The sequence below is a fragment of the Panthera onca genome, chromosome A3, assembly GCF_046562875.1.
Source record: "Panthera onca isolate mPanOnc1 chromosome A3, mPanOnc1 haplotype 2, whole genome shotgun sequence".
Taxonomy (NCBI): Eukaryota; Metazoa; Chordata; class Mammalia; order Carnivora; family Felidae; genus Panthera; species Panthera onca.
The window spans coordinates 73,932,586-73,948,437 of NC_138341.1; the positions used below are offsets into that span (position 1 = coordinate 73,932,586).

A 15,852-nucleotide genomic window follows, 5' to 3' on the forward strand; every position below is an offset into this window, starting at 1 on the left:
TGCTGAGTGAAAATAACAGGTTACAGAAGAGTGGATGTACAGTTTGATTTCATATTTGTAAAAATGTGTAGCTACCTACATTTGTGTAGAAAATGTTGGAAGAGATTTCTAAGGCCCTTATCCTCGGTTTAAGACACCCTTGATTCCTTAAACGGAGTTCCCTGAAGGCAGCTCCTAGGGGCACTAGCTGTTGGTAGCCAACCTTGTCACAACCAATTCAGAGACAAGCCCATCTGCTTGCAGCATTCCTGTTCTTCAGAATGCTCCCTGGAGCAGACAACAGATGCCTTCCTGCCTCGGTTTCCCCAGGGTAGAGTGGGGGGAGGCAACTGAAGGAGACTGGCTGCTCTCAACCCTGTAAGCCAAGAAGAACTCAGGCTTCCTAGAGCCAGAAGACACCAAGGTTAAACCTGCTCTTGTCACTTATTTGTGGGATCCAAGAGAGTCAAGGTCAACACTGGCCTAGGGACATCGATCTCAGAGTATTTATGGAGCACCTATTATGTTCAACGCACTGAGCTAGGTGTACAAAGATAAAGGAGCCACAGTTCTTGCCCTTAAGGAGCATAGTTGGGGTGGGGGTGGTGTCAAAATGACTAGCAGGAAGAAAAGGGGTGCCCCAGAGCAAGAAGGGGTGCCCTGCTTGGGGGGCTTGGGAGAGGCCTCACTGAGGAGGTGACCCCTGAGCTGGTCTTATAGGGTGAGGGCACCATGTGGGTGGGGGCCGGGCCTTGGACCAGGGGAACAGCATGTGTGGGGCAGAGGCACCGAAGGGCTGTGTGTTTTAGAAGACCTCTCCCTTCTCGGCTCCTCTGGGCATCTGCTTCCTACTCTCCAGCAGCCACTTTCTCTGCTTTCCAGCCCACAGTGTGGGGAAAACAGCCACCCACCACCCCAACTAGGCTTCTGGTAAGGGGGACAGTTGGACCGAAGTTGCAATCTTCGTTCCAATTCCCATTTCCCGAGTCCTGCATCCACTCCTGGCCTTGTGAATTGCGTCAGGGGGCAGGGGCAGGGGGCATGCTTTACGGACAAGTTTGACATGTGGTGGGCAGAGGGCAGTTCCAGGTGGGTGCAGTGCTGAGGGAACAGGGCCCACATGCCCCCTGTGCCATGGAGGGACAGTCCCAGAGGCTGATGCCTATAGAGTTGATAGCCCTGTTAGCTTTAGCTTTAAGACACCAGCTTGTGATTGAAGGACATTCTTATCCGAAATGTGTTGGGAAATCGTAATTTTCCAGGTACGTGCCTGTCCCACGTGCACTCAGGGGGGTCCAAGCAAACACGTACACACAGGCACGCACACACGTAACCTCACATCCCAGAGCAAGAGGAGAAAAGTCAACTTCTGCAGTGTGACTGCTTCCTCCCTGGATCATCAGCACAAACAATGCGCGGTGACTCATCACCAGTGACTCACAGCGCTGCGGGGCCTGAGGTCCTGCCGGCAAAGGGCAAACGGCTCATTATTTGTCCTTTCTGTTCTCTGAGATAGAGGATCCCCCCAGCCTGGCCTCCACCTCCATTCCAGGTGAGGCTGGTGGGGAATAGCTCATTAATTTAGGAGGTAGAGGAGGAGCACCCTAGGGGAGCTCACCTGATCTGTGCTGTGGGAGTGGCGGTGGGGGTGTCACTTTATGAAAGGATTTACAGAAGATGTATTTCAACACATCATTCCCCACTGGGCATTCAGAGCAGGGTATGATTTCCCAAAACCCAATTTCCTGGCATCTTTTCAGGAATCTGCTGGTTGTGCAAAGTGAGGTTGGAGTGTTGGGAGGGTGAGGAGGAATATCCCGGTGGTGGCGGTGGGGAGATGGGCTGGGGGCAGACATTTCCAGTTAAAAGGAAAGGCCACAGAGAGTCCTGGACTGTTGGGGCCATGTCCTACCACTATCTTGGGCACAGTGGCATCGCTGGCCCTGGCCCAGCCCCCTTTGCCCCTCTGCCTCACCCTCACCTGGTGCCGGCTCCCATCTGGAGACTGCGGGAGAGGATGTTCTGGTCCTTGCTGGTGGCCTGAGTCCCTTCAGCTGTGCCTGAGAGCATGGCTCCAGGGGGTCAGTTTCCTTCTCCACCACCAGTGTCTATCCCACATTCACTGCGGGCCCTGTGATGTTCAAGGGTGATGGGGACGTGCCACAGGCTGGCTGCGCAGCCAGGAGCCAAGAGTCACATGTGGAGTGCCGTGGGGAGGGGGGCTTTAAATTCTTACCCTGGGGTGGAGGTGCGGGGGAAGACTGCCAATTTGGGGGACAAGTTTCCGTTTAGAAACGACATTGCTGCATCCGAGAGCAGGCTTGCACAGTTCTGGGCAGCCGGATGCCCACATGTAAGGTCAGTAGCCACCCACCATTCTGGGAGAGGGTGTGTCTGGGTATTTTGATCCATCTGGGCCCAAGTGGAGCCCTGTGGGCACATGGAGCTGTGTCACCTTCTCCCACGGTCATAGAGATAAGGGGCTTGGCAGCTGCTTAATGAAGTGGTGGTGGCTGTGGCGGCAGGGCGGCAGTGGCTAAATTTGCACACTAAGCCTGTGGGCCTTTCAGGAGAGTGAAGATCTGCTCTTGAACCCTTTTCTCTGAGGGTTTAAGTTACTGAAACAGATCAGGGTGTGTACCAGATAGTCCTGGGACCCAGACCCAGTAGCACAGAAGGACCAAGGTATCTCTGAGATAGAAGTCATTGTACAGACAGGGGACCAAAGTAGTGGGCTTGCCCACTGGACCAAGAGGGATGAGTGTGCCCTCGACTGATGTCCGTGTGGAGAAAGGATTTCAGAACCAGGTGTTCACGTCCAGCCTGGCATGAAGCCCATGGCCTACAGTGACTTTGGAGAGCGTCCCCTATGTATCTTGGAGGACCCACTGACCAGCCAGTGGCTTTGGTGAGCACAGCCACCAGCAGATTTAAGGATCAAAAGTTTTTATAATTTGAATGAAAATTATAAGGAACCATGAACCTATTCTGTATCTCAGAATGGTCATGTGGGACATCTTGGCCGTTCACACAATATACTGGTTAAGATGGGCTAGGTTATGCTCCAGTAACAAATAGCTCTAAAAATCTCAGTGGCTTAAAACAACAAAGGTTTATTTTTTGCCCGCAATTACACGTCATCACAGGTCTGTAGGGGCTCAGTCTTTTGTCAGACAGGGACTCAAGCAGCCATTATTGGGAACTTTGACAATTGTCATGGAAAAGCACATACTGAGTTTAAAACTATCTTGCTGGAAGTGACACCTGTCATTTCCACTCACATAGCAAGTCACATGACCCCACCTGGATTCAGGTGGGTGGAGATGTACACCCCTCCCAAGTGTCCAGAAGGAGAGAGAGCCAGAGCTGTCCCTGAGGACAGTCCCAGTGACTTCTACCCACAATCAGAGGACATGGCTTACAACAGATTTCCGGTACAGATTCTATTTGCCCCAGGAATTCTGAGAAGGGTGGCAACACCATGGCAGGAATTAGGGAAGTCTTCCTAGAGGGGGCGAGATCCGAGGTTAGCCTTGAAGGACAATCTATCTTCAGACCTACTGATCTAGACAGAAGGAGGATGAGATCAGAGGGAGCAGCCTGAGACAGCAGATTTGGAAGGAGAACCAGCCTCATCTAACTGCCAGGTAGTGTCAGGTAAGAAGTGAGCCCTTTGATGAGAAAGTGCTAAATAACAAAAAACAACATTAATTATAGATAATTCAAAAACCAGGGCCTATGTACAGGCACCTTGGTTTGATGTCAAGACCCCAGGAGTGGTCTAAAGACTGGACCTCTCCCTCCCTTAGACATGGTCACCCAGGGCCAATACTCTGGGAACACATAGTCTCCTTCAGGGCCAGCATCTGGGGAGAAAACAGGAGCCACAGCGCGAGTGAGGAATAAAGGAAAGGTGGCAGACCCCTGTGGTGAAGGAGGGTGGGCAGAGTAGGGACGGATAGGAGCCCAGAGAATTGGCAAAGAGAAATAGGGCACAGCACCTCCTGGGGCAAAGTTTGATGGAAGCAGCTCAGTATTGTGTCCAGGGGTGGGAAGGGATGGAACAAAGTTAGGATATTGGGGATAGAAATCCTATATATTGACCGATGAACCCCATGGTGGGAGACTGAACTTGTAGTGAACAGGGAGCGCAGAAGGGAAGACAATGGAGAACATGGTGGCCTGGCCCAGGGCAGAAGGCCAGCCTCCTCAGCCTCAGCCCAGGGGTGTCCCTGCCCCTCTACCCAGAAGTAGGCTTACAAACCTCTGAGGGGCTGCTGATGTGGCTGGCAATGGAGAAGGTAGGGCTGGGGCGGGGAGAGGGGTTAGCCTGGGGAACAGACACCAGGTTCCAGGGACAGGGCAGTGGACCAGACACAAGGGCCAGGCTTGGGCACCCCACCCCCATCCCTAGAACTGTATGTTTATAGCAAAGAGCTATTTGACTCTTCCTCAGAGTGGTGCCTGTGCCCCCAAAACCGTCCCCTACCTTATCTCATCCAGTCAGCATGGGATGTGCCCTGGGGGGGGTGAGTAGGGAAGGCTGGCTTTGCATCTGCTGGGAAGGGGAATGGTCTTCACCCCTGCACAGACCCCCTGGTGGGCCCCAAGGGCAGGACTGCATGCCCAGGCATCATAAGGAAGCACTAATGCGTCCAATGATAATAATAGCCACCCACTGTTACCCAGCGCTCAGCTCTGCTCTCCGTACCTTGCAGCTGGAAGTCCTCATTACAGCGCTGCCATTATACAGATGGGAAGACAGGCACAGAGAGGGGGCAGGACTTGCCGGAAGTCACAGGGCAGGAGGGGGCAGTTGGATTCTGAGCCTGACAGTTCGACTCTCTCAGGCCTGTTCCAGCCCCAACATGAACTGATCTCCTGGAGCATTTCCCCTGGAGCCAGCAAGTCTTTAGCTCATGGCAGATGCTGCCACACTCAGGCTGGGTGCTGTGGGGGCTCCTGGCACAGGAGGCCAGCCGGGCACATGGGTTGTGGGAGTCTGAGGGTTGGGCAGGGCATGGGCCCAAGGACAGCGGTGAGATGGGGTTGTGGGAGAGGAAGGGAGGGGCTGGGAGTGGGGGACAGGGTTAAACTGACAGCAAATGCAGGCCCCATTTCATATACAAGCAAATAAAAGTGAGCCCCAGTCAGTGGGCAGAAGCCATGTCCTGGAGACAGACCTGCTTTTGATTTATGTGCTTTGGTTTGCCTGTTGGAACTCCTATCCATCCTTCAAAACCCAGTTTAGGAACTATCTCCTCCGTGAAACTTTCCCTGACCTCCCTGACCCAGGAAATTGTTTTCCTCCCTGACTTACTCTCTGATCCTTATCTCAGTGAGGTTTTTTTTGTCTGTCTCCCCTACTAGACTAAGAATTCCTGGAGGGAAGTTCCTTGAGGTCAGTAATGCCCAGCACAAAGCTAGGCACATGGCATGGCTCAGGAAATGTTTATTGAGTTGAATTTAATTCAGAGGCAGAAGGAGAGTCAGCCCCCATTAGGAAAGCACAGGCCTTTCTCCAGGAAGATCTGACTTGCCAAGGGAGAAAAGCTGCCCTTTCCTACCATGGGAGTTTATAGGACACCCAAATGTAAACCAATGTAGGAATAGCAACAAGTATTAATGTGGCACCAACTGGTTCCAAAGTGAAATTCTGGAACCTTGAAGTTGAAAGGGGTCCTGAGATCCAACATTCTTGTTTACATGCAAGGAAACTGAGGTCCCAAGAAATACACACCCTTCTCTAGCACATCCAGGTAGTGAGTGACTCAGGTGGGATAAGAAGACAGGTCCCTGTGATCCCAGTCTGGGGAACTGTGCCACTTGAAAAGCAAGCCAGCCCCTCTGAGGAGTAGCCCGGGGCTTGGCCTCTGTCCCTCCCCTCCCACGAATCTGCGCAAAGGAAACATAGTGTCTGCCCCCCAGGGAGTCAGGGTGGGCATCCTGCAGCCCAGTGCCAACAGGTCTTCACAGAGGCAAGTCCCCCTCATGGTCTGCACAGGGAAGGGGCCAGCACTGAGGTCATGCGGTTCAGAATCAGGAAGTTTGTTGGAGGCGAGGAGCCGGGGTTTAACAACAGGAACTGCTGTTTCCTGAGAACACTGTGTTCCCCGAGGCCTCCCCTCCTCTCTCCAGAGCCCTGTCCACCCCACCTTCATGTAGGCACCCATCACTGCAGGTCTAGCCTTTGCTTCCAAATCTGCATCCCCATTCCCACAGGCCAGCTGGACATTGGCCTTGGCAATCACATCCTTACCATAAAGACCGAAGGTCTGAAGTCATGCTCTGGTCTTCAGTGTGACACCCCAGGTGCTTTGTCAGAGTCACCCTGTTGTCGCGAGAGCTGGTGTTCTAGGACAGGAAAGGGTCTGATCTAAGTCCAGGTGCTTTTTAGCTCCACAGGACACAAGACACACTCTCTCTCTCCACCTCTCCATTGCTCAGCTCCCCGATCCTGGTCATCTGTCTCCAGCCTCCTTGGCCTTGTCTCCCTACTGCTAAGTTAAATGCTGTTGGGGATGGGGACCACATGTCAAGAAGTGCATGGGCTTTTCAGCTGCAAACTCCCAAGGGCCAAAGACAGAGGCTTTTTATCTCCAGAGGCTCAAGGACACAGCCGACCTCCCTTTTCTCTTTTTTTTCTTTTTGCAGTATAGCTACCACTACCCACTCTAGATGTCATGGAGAGGCTGAGATGGCCATGAGATGGATATTAGATCAGAGGACTCAGAAGTACTCAAATCTTTCCCAGCCTCCCAGCCCCTCAGAGAAAAAGGTAAAGCAAAGTAATAGGATGCCTTGTTGCTGACTGGAGCTTTGACCCCAAACCTGGGCAGCCACACCAAATGACCTTCTTCCCAGCCCTCAGAGCCCTGGACCCAAGGCCCTTTACCCCCTAATGCCACACCCAAGTCTCAGGTGAACAGAGGCCAGCACAGAAGCAGTGGGGGCCCTGGCGTGTGGGCCTGTGTGGCCTGTGTGGCCCATGTGGCCCAGGTGGCCTTCCTAGAACAGATTCACTCTCACCTTGTCTGAATGGAGCAGGTGGGGCCGAGGGAAGAAGAGGATGAAGGAAAAGAGCTGTCTAGGGCTACTTGCCACAAATGAGGAGTGAGGGCACATCTGTTTTAAGGGAGAGCCATCCATGGGCCTTTCCTCTCCGGACTGAGCCCCCAGCTCAGCACTGTTCTGGCTTGGCCTGAAAGTGTACCAAGTTTTTTAAACAAGCACAGGGACCCCACCCACTAGCACATTTGCCCAAACGACATCCTTGATTTAGCTTAGGAGGGCAATGGGAAGGGAGAAGGAGAACTTTTTCCTCTTTGGGCCAAGGGCCACACCTGTACCTCCCTGCCCTAACATGCCTGGCTTTTTTTTTTTTTTCCTTCAGACTGCTTCCATGTGGTGATCCTGGAGGCCATTCTCTTTTTGCCAACTTTTCTGGGCTCACTATGGAGAATCAGGTAGCAGACAGCAATAGGCACAGACACAAGGAGGGCACAAGGTTCTGCAGTGCCTGCCTTCTTTTCTTAGAGGCGGTCCAGGATGCCTGGTGACCTCTGAAACTGTGGTTTTGTGTCCTAATTCAGTGATGTTCTTTTCCACATCTCAGATTTCTCCAATTTCTCTAAACTACCCCTCCCCCCAATATAGATGTATATTACTCAGATAAAATGTAATTGCAAGGCAGTTGGCATAGTAGAAAAATAGCAACTCTGGGCTCTGCTGGATCTGGGCTGCAGCCTCTGTTCTCTCACTTCCTGGCTGTGAGAGCTGGTCCTAGCTCGTTGGGCCTGGGTTGTTCTCATTTGCAAGACAGGAGCATTGTCTTCCCCGGGTGGTTGTGAGAATCACTGATGCCATGTGGGGACAACCTGGATTGTGCCTGGTGGCGTTAGATGCTCAGAGGTAATAAACAATTACTCTAGGTTAGAAAATAAGCATAAATAGTGGCATAATGAGAAATGACATTTAGAGAACACTTATATGTCATACATGAAGCTAAGGATTTAAAACTGATCCTATTTAATCCAAGTATAGCTCTATGAGGTAAGTCCTATCATTATCCCCATTTTACAGAAGGAACCTGGGACACAGGCAGGTAACTTGTTCAAGAAGTAGAGTCAGGATTCAAATCTAGTGACCCTGACTTCAGAGTGGTTATTTCAGGAAGGGGCAGCAAAAGAGGGCAGGAGTGAGGCTGGCCCAGAGGTTTGTCTGTTCTTAGGGATGGGAACCCTCTGAACCATATGGTAAAGATCTTATTGGGGAGGTAGGCACCCATCCCCCCCGCCTTGGCTGCAGACAGGGCCTCCTGAGACATCCCAGGTAGATGCTGGGTGGAGAGAGTAGCCTCTCCTATCTTTCAGAGTCTCTGTTGAAAGAGATCATTCAGCTTCTCACCTGACTCTGATACACTCCAGGCAGCTGGCACCCAGACAATTATGGGCAGGGGTGGCAAGAGGGGGTGTGTTGGAAGGGCCTGGTATCTCAGAATGCGGAGGGAAGGGTCCCCTGCAGTACTCATGCTGGGGACTCCAGAGAGGAGCTGGGATGGCAGCACTGCTGACTTGCAAAAGGTATCTGTTGGCATGCAGACAGAGTGAAGGAAAGCTTGTAATTGTAGCCATAAATCAAATGTGGACGGAGGAAAAACCGTCAGACTTTTTGCAGTTATTTTGTGCAGGAGAGGTGGAAAAACACAGCTGTGGTGTGATAGCTGGGCCGGCTGGATGTTGGCAGAGGTGGGACTTGTGGTTTCACATCATGGAGGGGAGGGTCCCCTGCCCCAGAAAGCTATTGCAGTGGCCCTCACCTTCGGGATGACAAAATAGCCAGTTCCCCAGAGAAGGAGGGCCCTTCTTTATGGGGGCTGGCCTGGCAGACACCTGAACAAGCCCAGCGTATCTTCTGCATGCACTCTTGCCTCTTTGTGAGTTTGAGTTCCAGCTCTGCCACTTAGAGCCCTGAGCCCTCTGGCAAGCCACTTAAACGGAAACGGATGTATGCATTTGGTCTCTGCCATATGCCAGCTCTTGGGGTTGGCCATCTCAGCTGGAGTGTAGCTTCTCCCTCACTAACAAACCTGATTTAATTCAAACATCCTCCCCTCCGGGGCTCTTGGGTAGCTTAGTCCCTTAAGCGTCCCACTTTGGCTCAGGTGTTTGAGCCCCGCTTCCGTCTCTGTGCTGACAGCTCAGAGCCTGGACCTGCTTTGGATTCTGTGTCTCCCTCTCTCTCTGCCCCTCCCCCTCTCATGCTCTTTCTCTGTCTCTGTCTCTCTCTGTCTCTCTCTCTCTCAAGAAAAAAAAAAATTAAAAGACTACAAAACAAAACAAAAAAACTGCCCCCCTCCCCAGCTCCCTGCTTCAGATGGGAATCATGCTTAGCTTCAGAAGGTGGTTCCTGATTGGCTCAAGCCAATCATGGTCTCATTCCTTTTGCTGGTGACTGGCTTAGGCATGGACATGTGACCTGATCCTGGCCAATGAGATATAAGTCTGTTGGGGGTGCTTCAGGGGAAGGTTTCTCATCTCCTACTCCAGGGAGGAGATGGTCATTAACACTCCTGGATGTTGTGCCTGCAACTGCTCCCAGCCATTTTGGGATGGCAATCATCTAGCTCCCAGCCATTTTGAGTTGGGTTTTCTATTAATGGCAATTAAGTGTCCCTACACTTTGTGCTTCACTGAAAAATAGGTAGGAGAAGTATGTTCTCTTCCCCAAGTTATAGGGTCCAGAGCTGGGCTGCTTGGTCCCAGTGGTGTAATTCTCTCTTAATTTTTTAGAAAACAAGTTACCCCCTCAGATGCAAACACATCCCTAAAGTGGGTTCAAATAACAACCACTTTGACCCAACATCGTTCAGGCCATTTTGCTGGATAGAGCTCATTAGGGCAGGTGCGTTTTCTCAGGCAGGCATAAAATGATCTTAGAAAGTGCCTGTGCAATAAATGTGTTATGGGTGCCTTGCATCAGTATGTGCTATTAATTGGAATAATGAGATATTTTATATGCAACGCTAGTGAATTATTAAGCACCCATTGTCTAGTTTTGCTTCAGAAGGTCTTGTGCTCCCTGAATGAAAGCAAGTTGAGGACTGAAAATGTCATAATGCCTGCTGGGGAACTCCGGCTTTCTAATAAAGGATCCTGGAAGAGCTATCCCATCTGGGAGTCTCTCACCTCAGCCCTTTGTCTGGGGGAGGAGCTGACTAATGTAGGATGGTCAGTTGTCTCATCAGGGGAGGAAGATTAAAAACTACATCCACCCCCTACCACTACTACACACACCTCCAAGCCAGACAGCTAGGGCCATTGAGATGCTTGTCCCTTTCAGAGATGCTGGAGGGCCAGGCAGTGGTCAAGGAGGAGTCCATTTCTGCTGGAGAAGACTCCCAGTCTGTGTCCCATATTTGACTAATGCACCCTAACCAAGTAGGCCTCTGCTTAATATACTAGAGGTCAAGTGATCAAGTCAAACAACCCCATGGAGGACTAGGGAGATTCTACATGGACTGTCCCTGCTCTTACCCACAGTTAATCCCTCCTATGGGGCTCTGTAAGGCCCAGGTTGAACTTGTGAGTAGACACTCCATACTGGTTCAGCTCTCCTGTTTACCATCTTTCTTTGACGTTGTCTGGCCTGTCTCACCCAGTCAGGAGTGTTGCTCGGGGACCTCAAATGAGAACACTTAGTAAAGAATAAATGGCAGCTCCCCAGGACTCTGGGGCAGAAAGCAAGGGGTTAGGGGCATTCAGGGCAGCTCCCCTAAATGCTTTTGCCCCCTCTGAGCTGTGCTCTGAGTGTGACCCATGTTGAGTTGGAGTCCATCTCAGGGGCTGGGGGAATGATCTGTCATAAGAAAGCAAGGGGCTGACGCACACAAGAGACCTGGACACCTTTCTTCTGGTGGCTTTTAAAATATTTCAAGGGGGCTGCCTGCCTTCAGCCACCACATTTCTGCCCCTCCACCCTTCCTCCCACTCCCCCTACAGCTATTCCCCAAGCTAGATGAAGCCATTTCTTCTGAAAAGTCTGCCTCTGGATTATCTCTTGTCAGTCTAAAAACAACCTGACCATATCAAGAAAGAAAACTTGAAAGGAAAAAGTCAGGTACATAAATGCCAAACATTGTTATTTTTCCTTCTTTTTCCAATCTTCGTCCAAGTGCTAGCCTGTTTTCACCCCACCATCCTGTGTCCTACTTGTAAACCTGGCATCAGAAGCCTCAGTTGCACATTCTTATGATACATTAAATTGGCTTAACCCCCCTCCCAAATATGTGGGTTCCCGCTGTCTGTCTGCCATCCACCTTCCCCAGCCTGCTCTGCCCTATACAGTGCACACCCCTGGTATCTCTTTGTGTATTTAAATTTCAGTTCTGTCTGAACTTAATCACCTCTGTAAAGGCCCTATCCCCAAATACAGTCACGTTGTGAGATACTGGGGGTTAGGGCTTCAACGTGGTTTAGAGAAGCCACAGTTCAGCCCATAATTTCATTCCCCCTGCTCCTCCCCTGTGGGGTCACTGAGGCCTGGCTGTGCCCTCAACAGAAGGTCACAGCTCTTAGCAGGCAGCCCACGGCCGGTTCTCTCTGGTTCCCCTCCGGCCTAGTGGAGGTAATAGCACTGGGCTGTTACCAGCCCTTGGGGTGTCCACACATCCACACCCTGCCCACACCTTTGTAAATAATCCTTTTCTTCCACTGTCTCCCGTTATCCACATTGAGCATGCCATCTGTCTCCTGCTGTGCCCCTGCTGGTTATACCAGGCATGGTGGCTGCTCCCGGCAGCTCTGAGGATTTCTGGGGGTGTTGTGGGAGCCACACTGGTTCAGCTCTCCTGTTTACCATCTTTCTTTGACGTTGGAATATGCTGCTTTGGTCACCTAGTAGAGGGTAGAGAGGGAGATGACCTCATGTGACAATATAGCAAATGCCTCAAACAGAATGTTACACCCTCTAAGATTTCCCTGCCCTGAGGAATCCTCCTCCCAGCCCTTCCTTCACACGGATATGCATTCAATGTTCTACTTGGTAGTTCCTCTCTTTCCTCCAGCTGCCAGCCCCAACTCTCAAATTACTGTTATTTCTTTTGTATTGTCCAATTCAGTGGGCCCCCCTCCACACTTTCAGCCCATCCAGCCTGATCCCTGGGGGGGGTTCACATTTCCCACCCAAAAAGGCTTCCTGGTACTGGGCCAACTCTAGGTGCTTCCGGAAGATACTGCTGCCATTTGGAAACTCACAGTTTCCCCTCCTGTGTTATCTCCTCTTTCTACCTGATATCAAAGCACACTTATGCAATTCTGAAGAGGCAGCAGGCCTCCATTTACCTGATCATTCCCCTATTGTTGTACATTTATGGCATTTATACTTCATTAAACAAATCTGCAGATCCAATTCCTTCCTTCTTCATGTCCCTGATCTCAGGGATGTGCAAGTTTTCTGTGGACCGTGTTTTCCTCACCTTGCCACACAGAAAGCTTTGACTTGCCCTGAGTTATCTTGAGCTGGTGGTTGTTGGTGGTGCTTATCCTGGGCTTAGGGCTCTCAGGACTACCATTGAGAGGGACTCACCCCCCAGACCCAGAAAAGCTCTCTATAGATCTTGGAGCTCATCTGAAAGGGAACAGTTGGCCAGCCTGTTGAATGTAGAGCCTATGTTGAAGGAATTATGACAAGAAAAGCTTTGTCACCAAATATTTTAATAGCTGCTACTTGCTCTACAGACCTTTCTATTTACAATCCTACCACCTGTGTAACAAGCCAATGAGAACACTTGCTTTTTATGTTGAGCCTAACAAATGCAGCATTTCCCAAAGTCTGGGCCATGGAACACCAGTCACGTGGCCTCCTCCAAGAAAAGAAGAATGTGGAGTGGTTAAGAAAGTTTGGAAAACGCTCTTTCCACCTCTAATGCATTTTAGTAAAGTCGCAGAATCAGGCAATAAAAAACACATTCATTTTTAAAAGCCAATGTTTCCCAAAGTTGTTAGACTTTTTTTTTTTTTTTTTTTTTTGCATAACACCATTTAACATCTCACAAAACTTGAGGTTTATGGAACAGACTTTAGGAAACATTGCCCAAAGAAACATTGCCTGCAAGGCTCTTCTGAATAAAAAGAAAAGGGAGAATTATCAAAGACAGTCAGCTTTATAATCCTGTGACAATTGCTGATACAAATGTGAGAGCTAACTGGGATGCTGGGTCCATGAGGACACCCCTCGGTCTGGCCAACCAGTGGCAGTCTTGGGGCACATAGAGTAACCCTGAAGGAAAGTACAAATTAGGTCAAGGAGGGTTTTTAGTAAGGTCTGGAGTGACAGGCTGCATTATCACAACTACAAACATAAAGAAGGAATTAGGGGTATTTGGGATGCTGTGAATCTTTTGAAGAAAAATCAATGTAGAAAAATCCTAGTCTTTTCCTCAACTGTTCCTAACTACTCTTTTTGAAGTCTGGATTCTGTGCTAGGGGATGGCGGCTCTGTTCTTAGATTTCCCACTTACTGAGTAACCTGGCATTCTCGTCTTTAGGCAGCACAGGGACAGCTGGAGGGCAGATACCTGGGATCAGGCCTACCTTTCCAGTCTCTTTAGAAAAAGGCCTGTGAAGTGGGTGGTCCTAATGCTGCCATTTTAGTGCCAGTTAGTCTTTAAAGTTGTTTTTTTTTTTTTTTTAATTTTTTAAAGTTTGTTTATTTTGAGAGGGAGAGAGTGTGTGAACAGAGGAGGGTCAGAGGGGAGAGAGAATCCCAAGCAGGCTCCACACTGTCAGCACAGAGCTTGATGCAAGGCTCGAACCCACCAAACCGTGAGATCGTGACCTGAGCCCAAATCAAGAGTCTGACACTTAACTGACTGAGCCACCCAGGTACCCCGTAGGGCCATTTAGTCTTGCCTGAGATGGTTTTCCTAGGTGCCAAACAGGACACTGCATGGTCATGAGAATCCATCAACTGTGACCTTACTTGCCTCCCACCATGTCCTAAGGCAGTCCAGCCCCCCTCCAAGATCAGCACTGGAGCCCAGGGGAGAGAGAGAGTGCAGACCCGGGAACCACTGAGTTCTCGACGAAGCCTGGCCTGGACCTGCAGCAAGGGAGGTGTTGTCTGCTTGCCAAGAGGGACAAAACTGTCCCAGAGAGATGGAGGGAAAAGGAAGGGGAGCAGGCAAGATCTGCCGTGTGAAAACAGGGGTCAAAAAGGTCATTGTGTGGCTGGTCTGGGTGCCCACTTCTGCATTTCCAGCCAGACTCAGCTGGGCAGAGCACAAAGCTGGCCCTTCTCAGCCAGCTTCCCACTGCAATGTCAGTTCAGCCTTGAATGGAAAAGCTGCCAGCAGTGGGTGCTAGGGGACAAGCTTTTTTTTTTTTTTTTTTTTTTTAATAATTTATTGTCAAGTTAGCTAACACAGTGTATATAGTGTAGTCTTGGCTTAGGGGGTAGGTGATTCTTCATTTACATACAACACCCAGTGCTCCTCCCAACAAGTACCCTCCTCAATGCCCATCACCCATTTCCCCTCCCCCCAACTCCCCACCCCCATCAACCCTCAGTTAGTTCTCTGTATTTAAGAGTCTCTTATGGTTTGTGTCCCTCTCTGTTTGTAACTTATTTTTCCTTCCCTTCCCCTATGGTCTTCTGTTAAGTTTCTCAAATTCCACATGAGTGAAAACATATGATATCTGTCTTTTTCTAACTGATTTATTTTGCTGAGCATAATACCTCCATAATACCCTCCAGTTCCATTCATGTTGTTGCAAATGGCAAGATTTCATTCTTTTTCATCTCCAAGTAGTATTCCATTGTGTGTGTGTGTGTGTGTGTGTGTGTGTGTGTGTGTGTGTGTATCACATCTTTATCCATTCATCAGTTGATGGACATTTGGGCTGTTTCCATACTTTGGCTATTGTTGATAGTGCTGCTATAAACATTGGGGTGCATGTGCCCCTGTGAATCAGCACTCCTGTATCCTTTGGATAAATACATAGTACTGCTATTGCTGAGTCGTTGGGTAATTCTATTTTAATTTTTTGAGAAACCTCCACACTGTTTTCCAGAGCGACTGCACCAGTTTGCATTCCCACCAACAGTGCTAGAAGGTTCTAGGGGACAAGCTTTTAAGTTACCTCCTGGGGCTCCTCCTCCAAGGGACTGACTGTGTGCATCTGGGGTTCCTTGTGAAGTTGTCCACTTGGATGCGGGGAGTCGTGGGGATATGCAGCTGTCCCCGGTTCATGCTCCACAGTGAGAGACAGGACAGCAGTGTGCCAAAGCGGAGGGTTGCCAAGAAATCAGAAGTCAGAGGGAAGATGCTGTCAGGCAGCTGGGATCATACAGAGGGCCAGGACCACGTGGCTTATGGAGGGGGCAGGGACAAGAGTGCAGTATCCTCAGAACTGGTAGTGGTATTGAAAGAACCCCATAAGCGCCTGGGTGGCTCAATGTGTTAAATGTTCGACTTCAGCTCAGGTCACGATCTGCGGCGAGTTTGAGCCCCACGTCAGGCTCTGTGCTGACAGCTCAGAGCCTGGAGCCTGCTTCAGATTCTGTGACTCTGTCTCTCTCTGCCCCTACCCTGCTCAGGCTCTGTCTCTCTCTCTCAAAAATAAATAAACATTAAAAAAAAAAAGAGAAAGAACCCCATAAGAATAATAATATTGATGGCAAAAGTGAAAACAATACTGATAACGAGGACAATAGCAACAACAAAAGTGATAACAGTTCCTGCCTTATTCATTTAACTAGTATTCATTGAATCCCTGCTGGTGTCAGCACCTGCTAGGCATCCAGCGTGTACACGGATAAGGTCCTTGCCCTCGGTGTTTACAGTCCAGCGTGGAATCAGGTTGAGCTTGCAAA

General features: G+C 50.0%; 1 pseudogene across 1 annotated transcript in view; it reads left to right on the forward strand.

Annotated features, from left to right (window-relative positions):
• LOC132661716 (guanine nucleotide-binding protein G(I)/G(S)/G(O) subunit gamma-10 pseudogene) overlaps positions 1 to 15,852 on the forward strand; it is a 108,806-nt pseudogene that overhangs the window by 52,609 nt on the left and 40,345 nt on the right. Inside the window, exon 3 of the transcript XR_013554637.2 lies at positions 6,634 to 6,757. The product of XR_013554637.2 is annotated as a guanine nucleotide-binding protein G(I)/G(S)/G(O) subunit gamma-10 pseudogene (transcript). The remainder of the gene's footprint in view (positions 1 to 6,633; positions 6,758 to 15,852) is intronic.